Source organism: Gopherus evgoodei, chromosome 2 (genome assembly GCF_007399415.2).
Source record: "Gopherus evgoodei ecotype Sinaloan lineage chromosome 2, rGopEvg1_v1.p, whole genome shotgun sequence".
In the NCBI taxonomy this organism is placed as follows: Eukaryota; Metazoa; Chordata; order Testudines; family Testudinidae; genus Gopherus; species Gopherus evgoodei.
In genome coordinates this window covers 182219132-182232602 of record NC_044323.1, presented here as the reverse complement: position 1 = coordinate 182232602, position 13471 = coordinate 182219132, and the positions used below count along the sequence as shown (strand labels likewise).

The window sequence follows — 13471 nt, the reverse complement described above, 5'->3', positions numbered from 1 at the left end:
TCAGAGTAGCAGCTGTGTTAGCCTGTAATGTCACTACATTGGACATTAAACTTAATGTTAATGCCCTTTTAACAAGGACAAACAAGTCGTCTGACACTGGCCAATCTATAGCACAAAACCACAACAGAGTTTGAGCCTAATCTTTATCATCTGCTCAACAACATGCAATGAAGCTTGGGTGTAAACAGTTCGGATACCATTTATTAATCTTTTATTCACTGTGCATGTATTTTATATAGCCTGCTATTCACATTTACCTTAACCCTCACCTTGTGCACTAACTGAAGTTCTTGAAAATGTGTGTCCCTGTGGGTGCTCTGCTTTAGGTGTGCATGTGCCACTGTGCTTTTGATCGAAGCATTCTGGTCATAATGCCTGTTCTGCCAGTACATGTGCCCTACACATCCTCGTGCCCAGTACTGAGGCTATTAAGGGCTGTGTGGGAGAGCTGCCCTCAGTTCCTTCTCTACTGTAAAGCCACAGAGGCAGCTCTGAAGCAGAGGGAGGAGGGCAGGTAGTAGAGCACCCATCAGGAGACACCTCTGAAAGAACTCCAGTTACTGCACCAGGTGAGTAACTTCTTCAAGTAAGTGTCCCTGGGGGTGCTCCACTTTAGGTGACTGCCGAGCAGTAACCCTTTAAGGAGGTGGGAGTTTTGGAAAGGGTCCATCACTGAAGAAAGAACTGCACTGCCTAATACCACATCTGATCTTGCAGTGTGAATTAGGGCACAATGGTCAGAAAACACGTGCACTGAGGACCAGGTTGGAGATTTTTAGCAACTGCAACATCTTTGAGTAGAGCTACTGATATAGACTGATCTAGTAGGGCACGCAGTCACTTTTAGGGGAGGTGTAACCTCAGCAAAGCCACAGCAGGCAATAATCTGTTCAGAAAGTCTTTGAGTGTTGATAGGCATTCCCTTAGTGCTATCTGCAGCAGAAACAAAAAGAGTCTTGGGGTCTTCCTGAATGGCCTAGTCCTGTCCAAGAAAAAGGCTAACACTTAATATGTAGTGCAGGAAAAGCAAGCTGACGTGGTTTAGGAAAAAAGGGAGGGTGACTAGTTTGGTTGACATGAAATTGAGAGGAAACCTTAGGTAAGAACTTTGTATGAAGTCATAAAAATACCTTTTCCTTGGGGAACAAGACAGAATCTGCCATTAGAGCCCATATCTCCCTAACCCTTCAAGAAGAAATGATGGTCACCAAGAAGGCAGTCTTCATAGACAGATGTAGCAGCAAGCACATAGCTAATGGCTCAAGGGGTTGTTTCATGAGATGGTTGCGATCCCAAAGTAGTGTAGGGGCTCTAATTTGCAGAAAAAGATAGATTAGTCCTTCTGGAATTTCATTGCAGTTAGATGAGCAAATACTGAGAAACCTTGTACTGGCACATGGAAAGCTGTTATTGCTGCTAGGCAAACCTTGCTGGAACTCACAGAAAGGCCTGGATATTTCATTTCCAATAGGAAATCCAAGACTGAGGAAAGAGATGACTGAATAGGAGAAAGATGGTGCCAGTTATACTAAAGGTTATATCGTCTCCATTTCTGAAGGTATGTCTAGTAGATTCCTCTAACAGTATCTTTTGTACTTCTGCTGAACATGTGGTCTATTGAGGAACAAAACTTGTAGTTGCAGGATGTTCAGATTGGGGTGAAGTAACTGACCCACATCGTGAGACAACAGTCAAGGTTTATTTGGGAGCTGCCATGGAGGGCAAAAGATGAGTTTGATGAAACAAGGAAACCAAAAACCTATCTTGGCCAAATTGGTGCAATCAAAATGACTTTGGCTTGGTCTTGTCTGATAGAAAAGACCCTTTGCCCATGTAATGAGGAAAGCAACTCCTAGAGACTGGTAATTGAGCCCCCCTCTGGAAAAGAATTTCCTGCCTTTTTTGTTGGCTGCCATGGCAAAAACGTCGACCTCTGGAAATACACAAACTAAGAATATTTTGTTGAGAACTCAAGAGCCCAACTTCTATTCATAATTTAGGGAGAAATATTGTAATTTAGGGAGAACTATCTCCTTGGGTCATCTGCCATGGTGTTTTGTATAACTGCAAGGTAAGAAGCTGAGATGACTATCCGATTGGCTATGCACCAGTTCCACACATTTATCATTTCAGTGCAGAGTGAGGTGGAATGTGATCTGCCCTGACAATTGATATGTTGTCTGTCATGATACTGATGGACTTGCTTTTGAGTAGAGGAAGAAAGTGGAGGAAAGCATTTCTGACCACTCTTAGTTTCAACAGATTGATGTGCAAGTGCTGTTCCTGTTGTGGCCATTTCCCTTGGACTACATGAGGACCCAAATGTGTTCCCCATCCCAAGAGGGAAGTGTCCAATATTAATATGACTGTAGGGGGATTCTGGTTGAACAGGATTACTGCAAAAATTTTGGATGGATTCATCCACCAGTTGAATGACTGTAGGACCTTAATGGGTACAGATACCTGCTTGTTTAGACTGTGTTTGTTGGTTACATGAACAGTCCTGAGCCACCCCTGGAGACATTGAAGATGCAACCTGACATTTTGTGTAACAAAAACACAAGATACCATGTGTCCCAGTAGTTGCAGACATGTCCTTGCTGGAACTTAAGGGATGAGCTACGTTCTTTGTATAAGTGTTTTTTGAGCAGGGAACTCGTCGAGAAGAAGATAAGCTCTGCCTATTATCGAATCTAGAAGCACTCCTATAAAGAGAAATTTTTGTGTAGAGGTCAAGATGGATTTCTCTAGTTTTATCGGCAGGCCTAGACTTTGGATTAGTAAAGGTGCTGTTCAAACTGTCAACCATATCTCCTGATATGACCAACCCTTGAGGAGCCAATTGTTGAGGTAGGGAAAGAAAGCCTATCCTAGACAACAAAGGTAGGCAACTATGACCTCTATGACTCTAAAACACCCTTGGGGAGGATAATTGGCTGAAGAGTAGGACCCAGTACTGGTAATAATTATGATTGAGAGGGAAAAGAAGAAATCTTTTGTTAGATGGCTGAATCGCTATGCGGAAGTATGCATCTTTCAGGGAGGGAATTATAGCTGCTAGGGATACCATCTTGAATTTCAGATATCTGACATGCTTGTTCAATTGCCTAAGACTTAGTCTCAGCCTCCAACCCTCATTTTTTTCTTGGGTATCAGAAAATATCTTGAATAGAACCCTTTCCCTCTGTGTGAAGTGGAATTGGCTATATGGGTCTCAGACTTAGGAGGAGTGATGAGATAAGACGGTTACTCACCTTTGTAACTGTTGTTCTTCGAGATGTGTTGCTCATATCCATTCCAGTTAGGTGTGTGCGCCGCGCGTGCCCATTCGTCGGAAAACTTTTACCCTAGCAACTCAGTGGGCCGGCAGGTCGCCCCCTAGAGTGGCGCCGTCATGGTGCTCGATATATACCCCTGCCGGCCCGCCCGCTCCTCAGTTCCTTCTTGCCGGCTACTCCGACAGTGGGGAAGGAGGGCGGGTGTGGAATGGATATGAGCAACACATCTCGAAGAACAACAATTACAAAGGTGAGTAACCGTCTTTTCTTCTTCGAGTGATTGCTCATATCCATTCCAGTTAGGTGAATCCCAAGCCTTATGTAGGCGGTGGGGTCGGAGTGAAATGTGGCAGAATGAAAACTGCTGAGCCAGAGGCTACAGCATCTCTTGACTGTTGAACCAGGGCATACTGCGAAGCAAAGGTATGGACCGAGGACCAATGGAGCTGCGCGACAGATCTCGTGGGTAGGAACACGAGCCAACAAGGCGGCAGATGAAGCCTGAGCCCTGGTAGAATGCACGGTGATGTGGCTTGGGGAAATATGAGCCAAATCATAACAAGTGGGGATGTACGCCATCACCCAAGATGAGATCCTCTGAGAGGAAAACAAGCAAGCCCTCCCTTTGGTCTGCTACCGTGACAGAGCTGGGGCACCTTACGAAATGGTTCTGTCAGCGCAATATAAATGCGAGCACTCCACAGATGTCCAGGGAGTGCAATGGGTGCGCCCATTGCGTTGAGCTGTGGGTAACATGAAAGGCCGAAACCACCTTAGGGAGGAAAGCCAGGTGCGGTCATAACTGCACCTTGTCTTTGTGAAACCTAGTGTACGGCGGAACCACCGTAAGAGCTCTGAGCTTGGAGACCCGTCTGGCCGATGTAACAGCTACGAGGAAAGTTGTCGTCCAAGACAGGTATAGCAGAGGGCCGGTCGCGAACGGCTCGAATGGGGGAGACATAAGTCTGGTTAAAACTAGGTTGAGGTCCCAGGTTGGGGATGGGCGGCGCACCCGAGGGTGCAAGCGCTCCAAGCCCTTGAGGGACCTCGAACCCATAGAGTGTGAGAACACGGAACGTCCACCTTAGCCTGGCTGGAAGGTAGAGATGGCTGCCGAGTGTACCCTCAGCGATGATACCGCCAGGTCCTGCCACTGAAGGCCAAAGGCAGGCCAAATAGAGGGGATCGAGACCTCAGTAGGAGCAAGATCGAGCGTATTGCAGCTGTAGAAGAAACGCTTCCACTCGGCCCGGTACGTTGACCAGGTGGAAGGCTTCCTGTCATCCCGGCTCAGTTACGCAGCAGCCACACCATGAGACGAAGAGGCTGCAGGTCCGGGTGACGAAGCCTGTCGTTGCCCTGAGTGATGAGGTCTGGGTGGGGTGGCAGGGTAATTGGGTTGGATATTGACAGGCCGAGCAACGTGGTATATCAGTGCTGCCTGGACCACTCTGGAGTGATCATGATGATGCGCGCTCTGCCCCTGCGGAGTTTGAGCAGGACCTAATGAACCAGTGGGAACAGTGGGAAGGCATAAAGGAGTTGGCCTTTCCATGGCATCAGGAATGCGTCCAAGATCGATCCCGAGGAGAGACCTTGGAAGGAGCAGAACATCTGGCATTTGCTGCTCTCGCGGTGAGCGAACAGGTCTATGTGAGGAAACCTCCACTTCTGGAAAGCAGAACGCCTCACATGGGGCAGAGTGATCACTCGTAAGACAGGAAAGACCTGCTGAGTCAAAGCGCCAAGACGTTCCGAACGCCTGGGAGAAAGGACGTCACCAGCTCCATCGAGTGGGCCATGCAAAAGTCCCGGAAATGGATGGCCTCCTGACAAAAGGGGGGAGGACCATGTCCCTCCCTGGTTATTTATGAAGCACATGGCCGTTGTGTTGGCTGTAAACACCGAGATACCCCGGCCTCGCAGCTGCCGCTGGAACCCCTGGCACGCCAGGCGGACTACTCTCATTTTTGGGGCATTGATGTGGAATGCCAGCTCCCGAGAAGACCAAAGGCCTTAAGCTCGGAGGTGACCATGAGCACTCGAGCAGAGAGATGACGCGTCCGTCGTCAGGGGCAGTGAGGGCTGGGGCGGATGTAACCGCATCCCTGCCCACACCAGGGAGGGAGTTAGCCACCACTCTAGGGAGCCTAAGGTGCTCGAGGGAACGGTGACTACCATGACCATTGGCTCCCTGTCCAGGTGGTACGCCGAGGTGAGCCGGACTTGGGGAGGACGGAGGCGGAGCTTGGCGTGTTTGGTTACAAACTTGCGGACAGCCATGGACCCAGGAGACTGAGACAAGTACGAGCCGAGGTCGTTGGGAAAGCCTGCAGACCTCGGATGATTGTTGCCATCGCCTAAAACCGCAGTTGTGATAAGCAGGCTCCGGCTAGGTAGGAGACCAGGATAGCCCCTAGGAAGTCCAACCTCTGTGTGGGAACCAGAGTGGATTGCTCTATAGTCATCATCAGGTCTAGACCTGTGAATAAGACCGTGACGATGCCCACGTGCTGAGTCGTTTGTGTCTTGGAGCCTCCTCGGATAAGCGAATCGTCCAGATACGGAAAAACGCATATCCGACATCAGCGAAGGTAGGCGGCGACTATGGCCGTAAACCAGAAGTACTGACGGTTGGCTAGAAAGCGGAGGTATCTCCTGTGCGGAGGGAAGATGGCGTTGCGAAAGTACGCGTCCTTCATATCGAGGGCGGCATAGTAGCCCCCAGGAGGCAAGGATGGAATAATGGTTCCCAAGGATACCATGCGGAACTTCAACCTTATCCTAAACTGGTTGAGTCCGTGCAGGACTAGGAAGGTCTGAGACCTCCGTTCGAGTGGGGGACTAGGGCATAACGGGAGTAAACGCCCTTGCCCCTTTCGTCAGTCGGCGTCTGCACCTCTTGTATGAGGAATTGCTCGTGAAAGGGGTCCCTGAAGGGGGACAGGGCTGGAACAAATTAGAGGTGGTACCTATGCTCCACCGTGCGCAGGACCCAGCGATCTGAAATTAACTGGGGCCACGCCAGGAGAAAGCGGGATTGGGATCCCGGCCTGTGACTGGTACACCGCCCTCAGGCGCACCTTGGAAGGTTCGTCTTTGGTCCCAGTGGTAATTGCGAGGGACCTTGACCTTGGCTCTTTAGGGGTCCTGAAGTTCGTCTGCGACCACCTTGGCCTCGCCGTTTGCCAAAGTCCTGTCTCTGGCTAGGCACAGAGTATGGCGGCTGGGGACAGAAAGGCCTGTGTTTGGTCGCTGGCATATGCATGCTGAGAGAGCGCATTAGGACCCTATTGTCCATCAGGCTTCACAGCCTGGGGCTGTCTTTGCCGCGAAGAGGCCTTTACCAACAAAGGGTAAATCCTGAATGGCATACTGCGGCTCTAGCCGGAGGTTTGAAACCTGAAGCCATGAGATGCACCTCATGGCGACACCAAAGGCCAGAGTCCTGGCTGCTGAGTCTGCTGCGTCCAACGAGGCCTGGAGGGACGCTCTGGGTACCTTTTTCCCCCGTCCTCCAAGACGGCAGCGAACTCTTGGCGGGAGTTGTGAGGGAGAAACTCCATAAACTAAACTACCTTCACCCAAGTGCTATAATTATAGAAGCTAAGCAAGGCTTGTTGCTTTGCTACCCAGAGCTGCAGGGCCTCTGCAGAGTACACCTGGCGGCCAAGCAGGTTTATTCGCCAAGCCTCCTTCGGTTTCGGGGCTGGCGCCTGCTGGCCATGCCAACGTATCAGAATCGTGGTCCTGAGCATAAGATCTGCGCATGTGGGATGACACGGATGCGTGTCTGGATGGCCATGGAGGTACTAAAAGAAGGCACGGGCAGAGTCTCTGACTCTATCGGACCTTGCCCAACTTGGCACCGGGGACTGGCACCAGGAGGCGTACCGGTACCTGGAACGAGATCCAGACCTGCAACCAGAACGGTGCCTGGAGGTCGACCGAGATCTCAAGGCTCGGGGAGAGGCTACAGGAGTCAAGGTACCTGTCGCGGTGCCAGGAGTCGGAACGATGCCGATAGTGGGTTGGCGAACGGGATACCGACCGGTGCGGCGAGTGCGACCAGTACCGATGAGGAAAACAGCACCGGGACTGCAAGTGGTGTCGGGTGTGCCGACAGGACCTGGAGTGTCTGCAGGACCATGATCATGAACGGTGCCGCTCTGCTGTGCTGACAGAGGACGGTCATATGAAGAGACTGTATTACCCGCACCGGCGGTGCCGGGGTCAGGCAGCATCGACTCTGTCCTGGCAATGAGATCCCTCGCCGTTGGTAATGTCTCCGGCGTGGAGGGAACAGCAGGCTCAACCACAGTGCATACTGGGGAGCTGTCAGGCACCAGATTCGACGGCTCTCGTGGGACCGGGATCAACGGTACCGAGGTCGTCAGAGCTTCGGTAGGTGTCGGTGCCGGGCGATCCGACCTAGACGAGCTCTCTGGCTGCGGTGCCGTCGGCATGGAAGCAGCAGGAGCAATAAGCTCAACCACGGCGCGTGCCGGGGAGCCGTCAGGCACCGGATTCGACGGCCCTTGTGGGGCCAGGATCGACGGTGCCGATGTCATCGGTGCCTCAGCAGGTGTCGGTGCCGGGCAATCCGACTTAGACGAGCTCTCTGGCTGCGATGCAGGTGGCACGGAAGCAGCAGGAGCAGGGGGCTCAACCACGGCGCGTGCCGGGGAGCCGTCAGGCACCAGCAGGAATCGTAGGCTTTCTCGACCTCGGAGGAAGGGAGCGGTGCCGAGTCGACTTCGGTGCCGGCGACGGCCGGTGCCGAAAGGCCTTGGCGGTACCGGCGGGGTCCGGTGCCGAGGAGGCGCTTCTGCCAGCCGCTTGATCATCGCTCAGCGCCAAAGGTGGAGGGGTAAGTGAAAGTCCCGCTCCTTTTTGTTCTCGGCTTAAAAGCCTTGCAAATGGGGCACTCAGCTGTCAAGTGTGATTCCCTGAGGCACTTCAAACAGGAGTCGTGTGGATCTCCCTTCGGCATCAGCTTCTGGCAGGCCGAGCCCATTTTAAAACCCGGTGAGCCGTGCATGGGCTCCAGCACCGGGTTCATGGAGGGGGCTACTTTCTGAACCCCGCTAACTATTACTAAACTAACTATGTTAGCAAAGAAAAAAACTGCATAACTATATATGAGAACTACGAGTAGCTAGGGAAGTGGAGGTCAGCTAAGCTGCGCTCCACTGTTCCAACGACCGACACGGGCGGTAAGAAGGAACTGAGGAGCGGGTGGGCCGGCAGGGGTATATATCGAGCACCATGACGGCGCCACTCTAGGGGGCGACCTGCCGGCCCACTGAGTTGCTAGGGTAAAAGTTTTCCGACGAATGTGCACGCGCAGCGCACACACCTAACTGGAATGGATATGAGCAATCACTCGAAGAAGAACTTGTGTGTCTGCAATTGCTCATGAGGCGTCCCTAAAGAGAAATGGAGAAGGAGGTTAGAAGGACAGAATGGATATAAATTGGATAATATAACTCTAAGTAATGGCCTCCAATATACATCTGTCCAATGTTACAGCCTCCCATGCTTGATGAAAGAGAGAGAGAGATGGTGTCCAAATTGAGGAAGGGAGGTTGTGTTGTGCAGCTGATTAAACCTGGCCATTGAGTGGTCTGGGCGTGACCAAACCATCAAAACTGATGATTGACCAATGTTGAAGACTGAGATAAAGCAGCTGGGGTAGGTGAAAGGGATTTAAAAAAAAACAAAAAAAACAACCTTAACCTCTTAGCCTGCGGTCCTGGTGGCCTAGGGAAGGTGGAAAATTGAGCAGGATGGGATCTTTGTGTCAACTGACACCTGCTAAACATCCTTGTATTTGCAGGTGTGCATATCCCTAAAGACCTAAGTGTTGTTCTTGAGTCCTTTAGGGTATGAAGCCCGTCATCTGTGGAATCTGCGAAAAGCTTCTGGCCATCAAAAAGTCAATCTTCAAGGGTCGATTGTACCTCACATGGAACCCAGACAACTGAAACCAGGAAGCTTGTCTCATCACTACTGCAGCGGAAATATACCTGGCTGCAGTGTCCACTCCCCTGAGTGAAGCCTGCAGTGCAGTTTTTGCCAAAAGCTTCCTTTATTATGGCGCTGAACTGTTCTCAGTGTTCCTGTGGTAAACGATCAATAGAAACATTCAACATCTCGTAGTTCGGGTAGTCAGATTCTGACATCAGCTCTTGGTGGTTAGCTATCCTAAAGTGTTGCTGACAAATAGCTCTTTGACCAAACAGGTCCAGACATTTCTATTCCTTATCACAAGGGGCGGCTTTTGGGGTATTGTTGCCTGCCCCTTCCATTGACTGAGTCCACCACAAGAGTTTGGTGCTGGATGAGAAAATAAAAGATCAGCATTCCTGGCCTGGATATAGGGTTTTGGGTTTTTTAAATTTGTCCTTTTGCATATAAAGAGAGCCACTGCTGGAGTTTGCCAAATGGGCTTGGCTCGCTCCAGGAGGGTTTTGTTAATTGGCTGTGTCACCCATGCTGAGGCAGAGGTGTGCAATGCATCCAGGAGCTTGTGATGGGAATCCTGGACTTCTTCCAGGAGAATTTGCAGGTCTTCATCAGATCTTGGAATTGTCTAAAGTCATCAGCTAATGATGGCGCTGGTGGCATGACTGTCTCATCCAGTGATGATGAGATGTTTGTGAGGGGGATAACCTTCCTATTTGCCCTTGCCTCTTGCTCCTCAAAGGTTTTCTCCAGCTCAGAATGTGGAGGAGTGGTGGACAGTACTGGAGAATGAGGTCTTCTGTGTTCCCTGTGGGACTGAGTTGAGGTCCCTCAAAATTGCTGGCAGTACATTGCCCATGGATCCCAGTTAGGCCAATGAGGGAGACCATAATCCATGGGGGGAGGAATCCAACACTGGTCATCCCAAGTGTTGGAAGGCAAGGGTCTGGTGTCCTGCCTCTGTTGCATCTGCAATGGGGAAATACATCTCCTGGAATAAATTGCAGCTCCTCCACATATTGTATCGGAGGCCACAATCTCTCCTCATGGACAGTTGAAAATGGAGAAGCAGGTCTCCCAGAAACATAAGCAGTCAGTGACCCATGCAACCTTGGCACCGAGAGACTACCAGAATTTGCAAGGAGTGGAGACTCAAGCTCATTCGGTACCATAAGGTCTTTTTGGGTACTCAAAATCCTGTGGTACCAGAATTGTTGCAGAGGCTGTTGTGCAAGGCATAGACATGAGTGCCAACCAGACTGAGCATTCCATTGAAGCTGCTCTCTTCGTAGTAACAGTCTTCGGTACCAAGCCCTTTACCGGTTGGCACTTAGGTGAAGTCTTAACATGCTTCATGATACCCGAAGTACTCAGAGCCTCACTAACACTCATCTCAGGGCCGAGTTCCGATGTTTTGCTCGGCTTATCTCCTTTCTAAGGCTTGGAGTGGGATGCTCTTAGTATTGGTGGTATGGTTATCGGTACCTCAGTCAAGCACAGTGTTGGAGATGGGTTTTTGTGCTGTCTTCCCCTTGGAAGTTCTTGGTGACTGTGATCTCAATGATGAGACAGGTATGGAGGGTCCCTGTGCAGAGAAGTTCTCTGTACCTGAGTCCAAAGCCGGCTCCATCATTAATAACCTATACTTAATTTCCCTGTTTTTACTGGATCTTACTTTAAAAGAAGAGCAAATTTTACACTTGCTAGGAATGGCAGAGTCTCCCAAGCAACAAATGCAGTGGGAGTGCCCGTCACTAGCAGGGATTACTTCTTGACAAGAGAGGCGCTGTTTAAATCCCGGGTAGCCCAGCATGCCCAACAGAAGAAAAATTGTTCCAACACCTCAATAGGGGAAAAATAAAAATAAAAAAATAAATAGTACATTTTTGTTATTTATTTAAAGAAAACAAAGGTGGAACAAATGTTCCAACTATAAGGTACTAAGGCTATTACTACTAAGAGCTAACTAAAAAGCTAAAACACTAATAAAAAGAGGGAAACAGGTACAAAGCAAACAGTCACATGCTAGACTACATCTCTGGCCAAAGACGGTTGAGGAGGAACTGAGGATGGTTCACCCATCCAGCCCTATATAGCCTCTGTATGGGGCAGGAGGATGCGTAAGGTGCATGTGCCAGCAGAACAGACACTGCTACCAGAGCACATGCACACCTGAAGCAGAGCACGAACAGTGGCACTATTCAAAGAACAACTCTAGTATCTTCCTGTCAGCCAAATGAACATTTATAGGAAGACTAGCATGACTGGGGTATAGGATGGAGAGAGAAGAGATGTGTGTTTTATTCCCAGCTCTGCCACTGACCTGCTGGGCAACCTTGTCCAGGTCAGTTAACTTCTCTGTGCCTGTTTCTCCATTTGAATAATAAGTATAATGATACTTACCCTCTTTGTACAATGGTTTGAGATTTGCAGATATACAATCTAACTTATGGCACTGTATTGATAAAAGCTGTCATTAACTCACGTTCCCAAGTGTGATGCAGAGAGAGAGAGAGAGAGCTGTCACTCTAAACCCTCCTTCCTTCTCCTTTCACGTGTAAACCCTCCCCCAAATCCTGCTTCTCCTGTTCCATTATCTCCAAAAATGCCCTTTGTTCTATTCCAGCTGCCCCAACATCAGCATATTGCTTGGTAATCTCCACTTCTCTCCTCACTAGTCTATCCAAAATGCTGCAGAGAGATCTGACAATACTTTCTAGAGCAGTCTATCAATAAAGCATTACAAACAACAACAAAAACTGTACGTGTAACCAACATCTATCAATGGATTATGACTTGTGTTATGCAGGAGGTCAGACTAGATAATCATAATGGTCCCTTCTGGCCTTAAAACTCTATGAATCAATGAATTATAGATGGTATATACCAACCACTGCTACTTCATAATATAGAAAGTATTCCAGAGCCAAAGTTTTCAAGGTTATATACAAGGAACTAAATAAATGGCTTGGTTTTCAACAGTGCTGAGGACTCAGTAGCTTGTGGTGATGACCTGGAAGCTGCTGGCTGTACAGTGCATATCTAGATGTGGATCAACCAGCTGACTTTGAATCTACTAGTCTATTAGTTCTCTTTGATTTTACTACCTCGTCTCTATATCTTTCCTTCTTTGCTTCTATTTCTCTTGGTCTTCTTTCATTTTCTCTCAAACATGCCCCATGTACTCTCCAAAGGGGTATTTCTTGTTCAGTGAAATGTACATCTGCTCACTGACTCCCATCTTCAGTTGGATGTAAGCAATGCTTGTATTACATGTCTAACTACTTTCTGCAAGGTTTATATGTAAGCATGTACTTAACATGTCCTCCAAAATTGCAGGTGGTGATCTTAAATAACAAAGATGGCAGGATGCTAACCACGGAGGGATTCAAACAAACAGGATATAGCTCTCTGTTACAGATGGGACACATTTTAGAAAGAAGAAAACTAGGAACTGCCTGTTTTAGACAACACCCAGTAAAAAAAACAACCCTGGTTAAAAAGACTGCCTATTTTCACAAGTAATGAAACTTTAGTCTCTCTCCAAAGTGGGGCTTGAGTGAACATGTCCTGCATTTTTTGCTTGTGCATAAGGTGTTTTTTGGTTTTGTTTTAAAGAAGGTGACTCCAGCTGAGTCACCCGGCCTTGCTGTATTTTCTTAGGAGAGAAACGAGACTGTTTTAAAACCACGTCTCCATGTTTCTAGCCTTTAAACAATAAAGCAAGAAAATAAAATGTACGTCCCTCTTGAAGCACATCTGAAGGTGCTGCTGAGATCCTGTATATTCCAGTGTTGTAAAAATCATTTGTGAAAACAGTCAAAACTTTTCAGGAGAGTCAAAGAATATCTCTGAATGTTTCATATAAATCATGTAATCGTTTTAATTCACAGTCTGACTCATTTTTTAGTGGAAGCAATTTCCGTTGTTCAGGAAACACGCCCTGGCACTGGAATGCCTGTGATACACACTGTGAACGCCAATTTAGATGAAATATCATCAGACTGCAGTGGGTTTTACACAGCAAAGCAGGCATGGAGGAACTTTAGGTTTGTGGTTCATTGCTATAGTTCCTTTAACAAACAATAAAGTAGAAACTACCTAGTAAAGGGGGTGCAGTTGTTAATTTGTGGGCTGAATGTCTACTTTCTGGCCAAGTTTCTTCCTCCTTTGTGTATTAAAACCTGTTTGAGCTACTTTGGCCACTTTTATTGGTCCCAAAGATC

At 48.7% G+C, this 13471-nt stretch overlaps 1 protein-coding gene across 11 annotated transcripts in view; it reads right to left on the bottom strand.

The window, feature by feature from the left end:
- ATXN1 (ataxin 1) overlaps nt 1-13471 on the bottom strand; it is a 303257-nt gene that overhangs the window by 4909 nt on the left and 284877 nt on the right. The gene's annotated exons all lie outside the window — the stretch shown is intronic.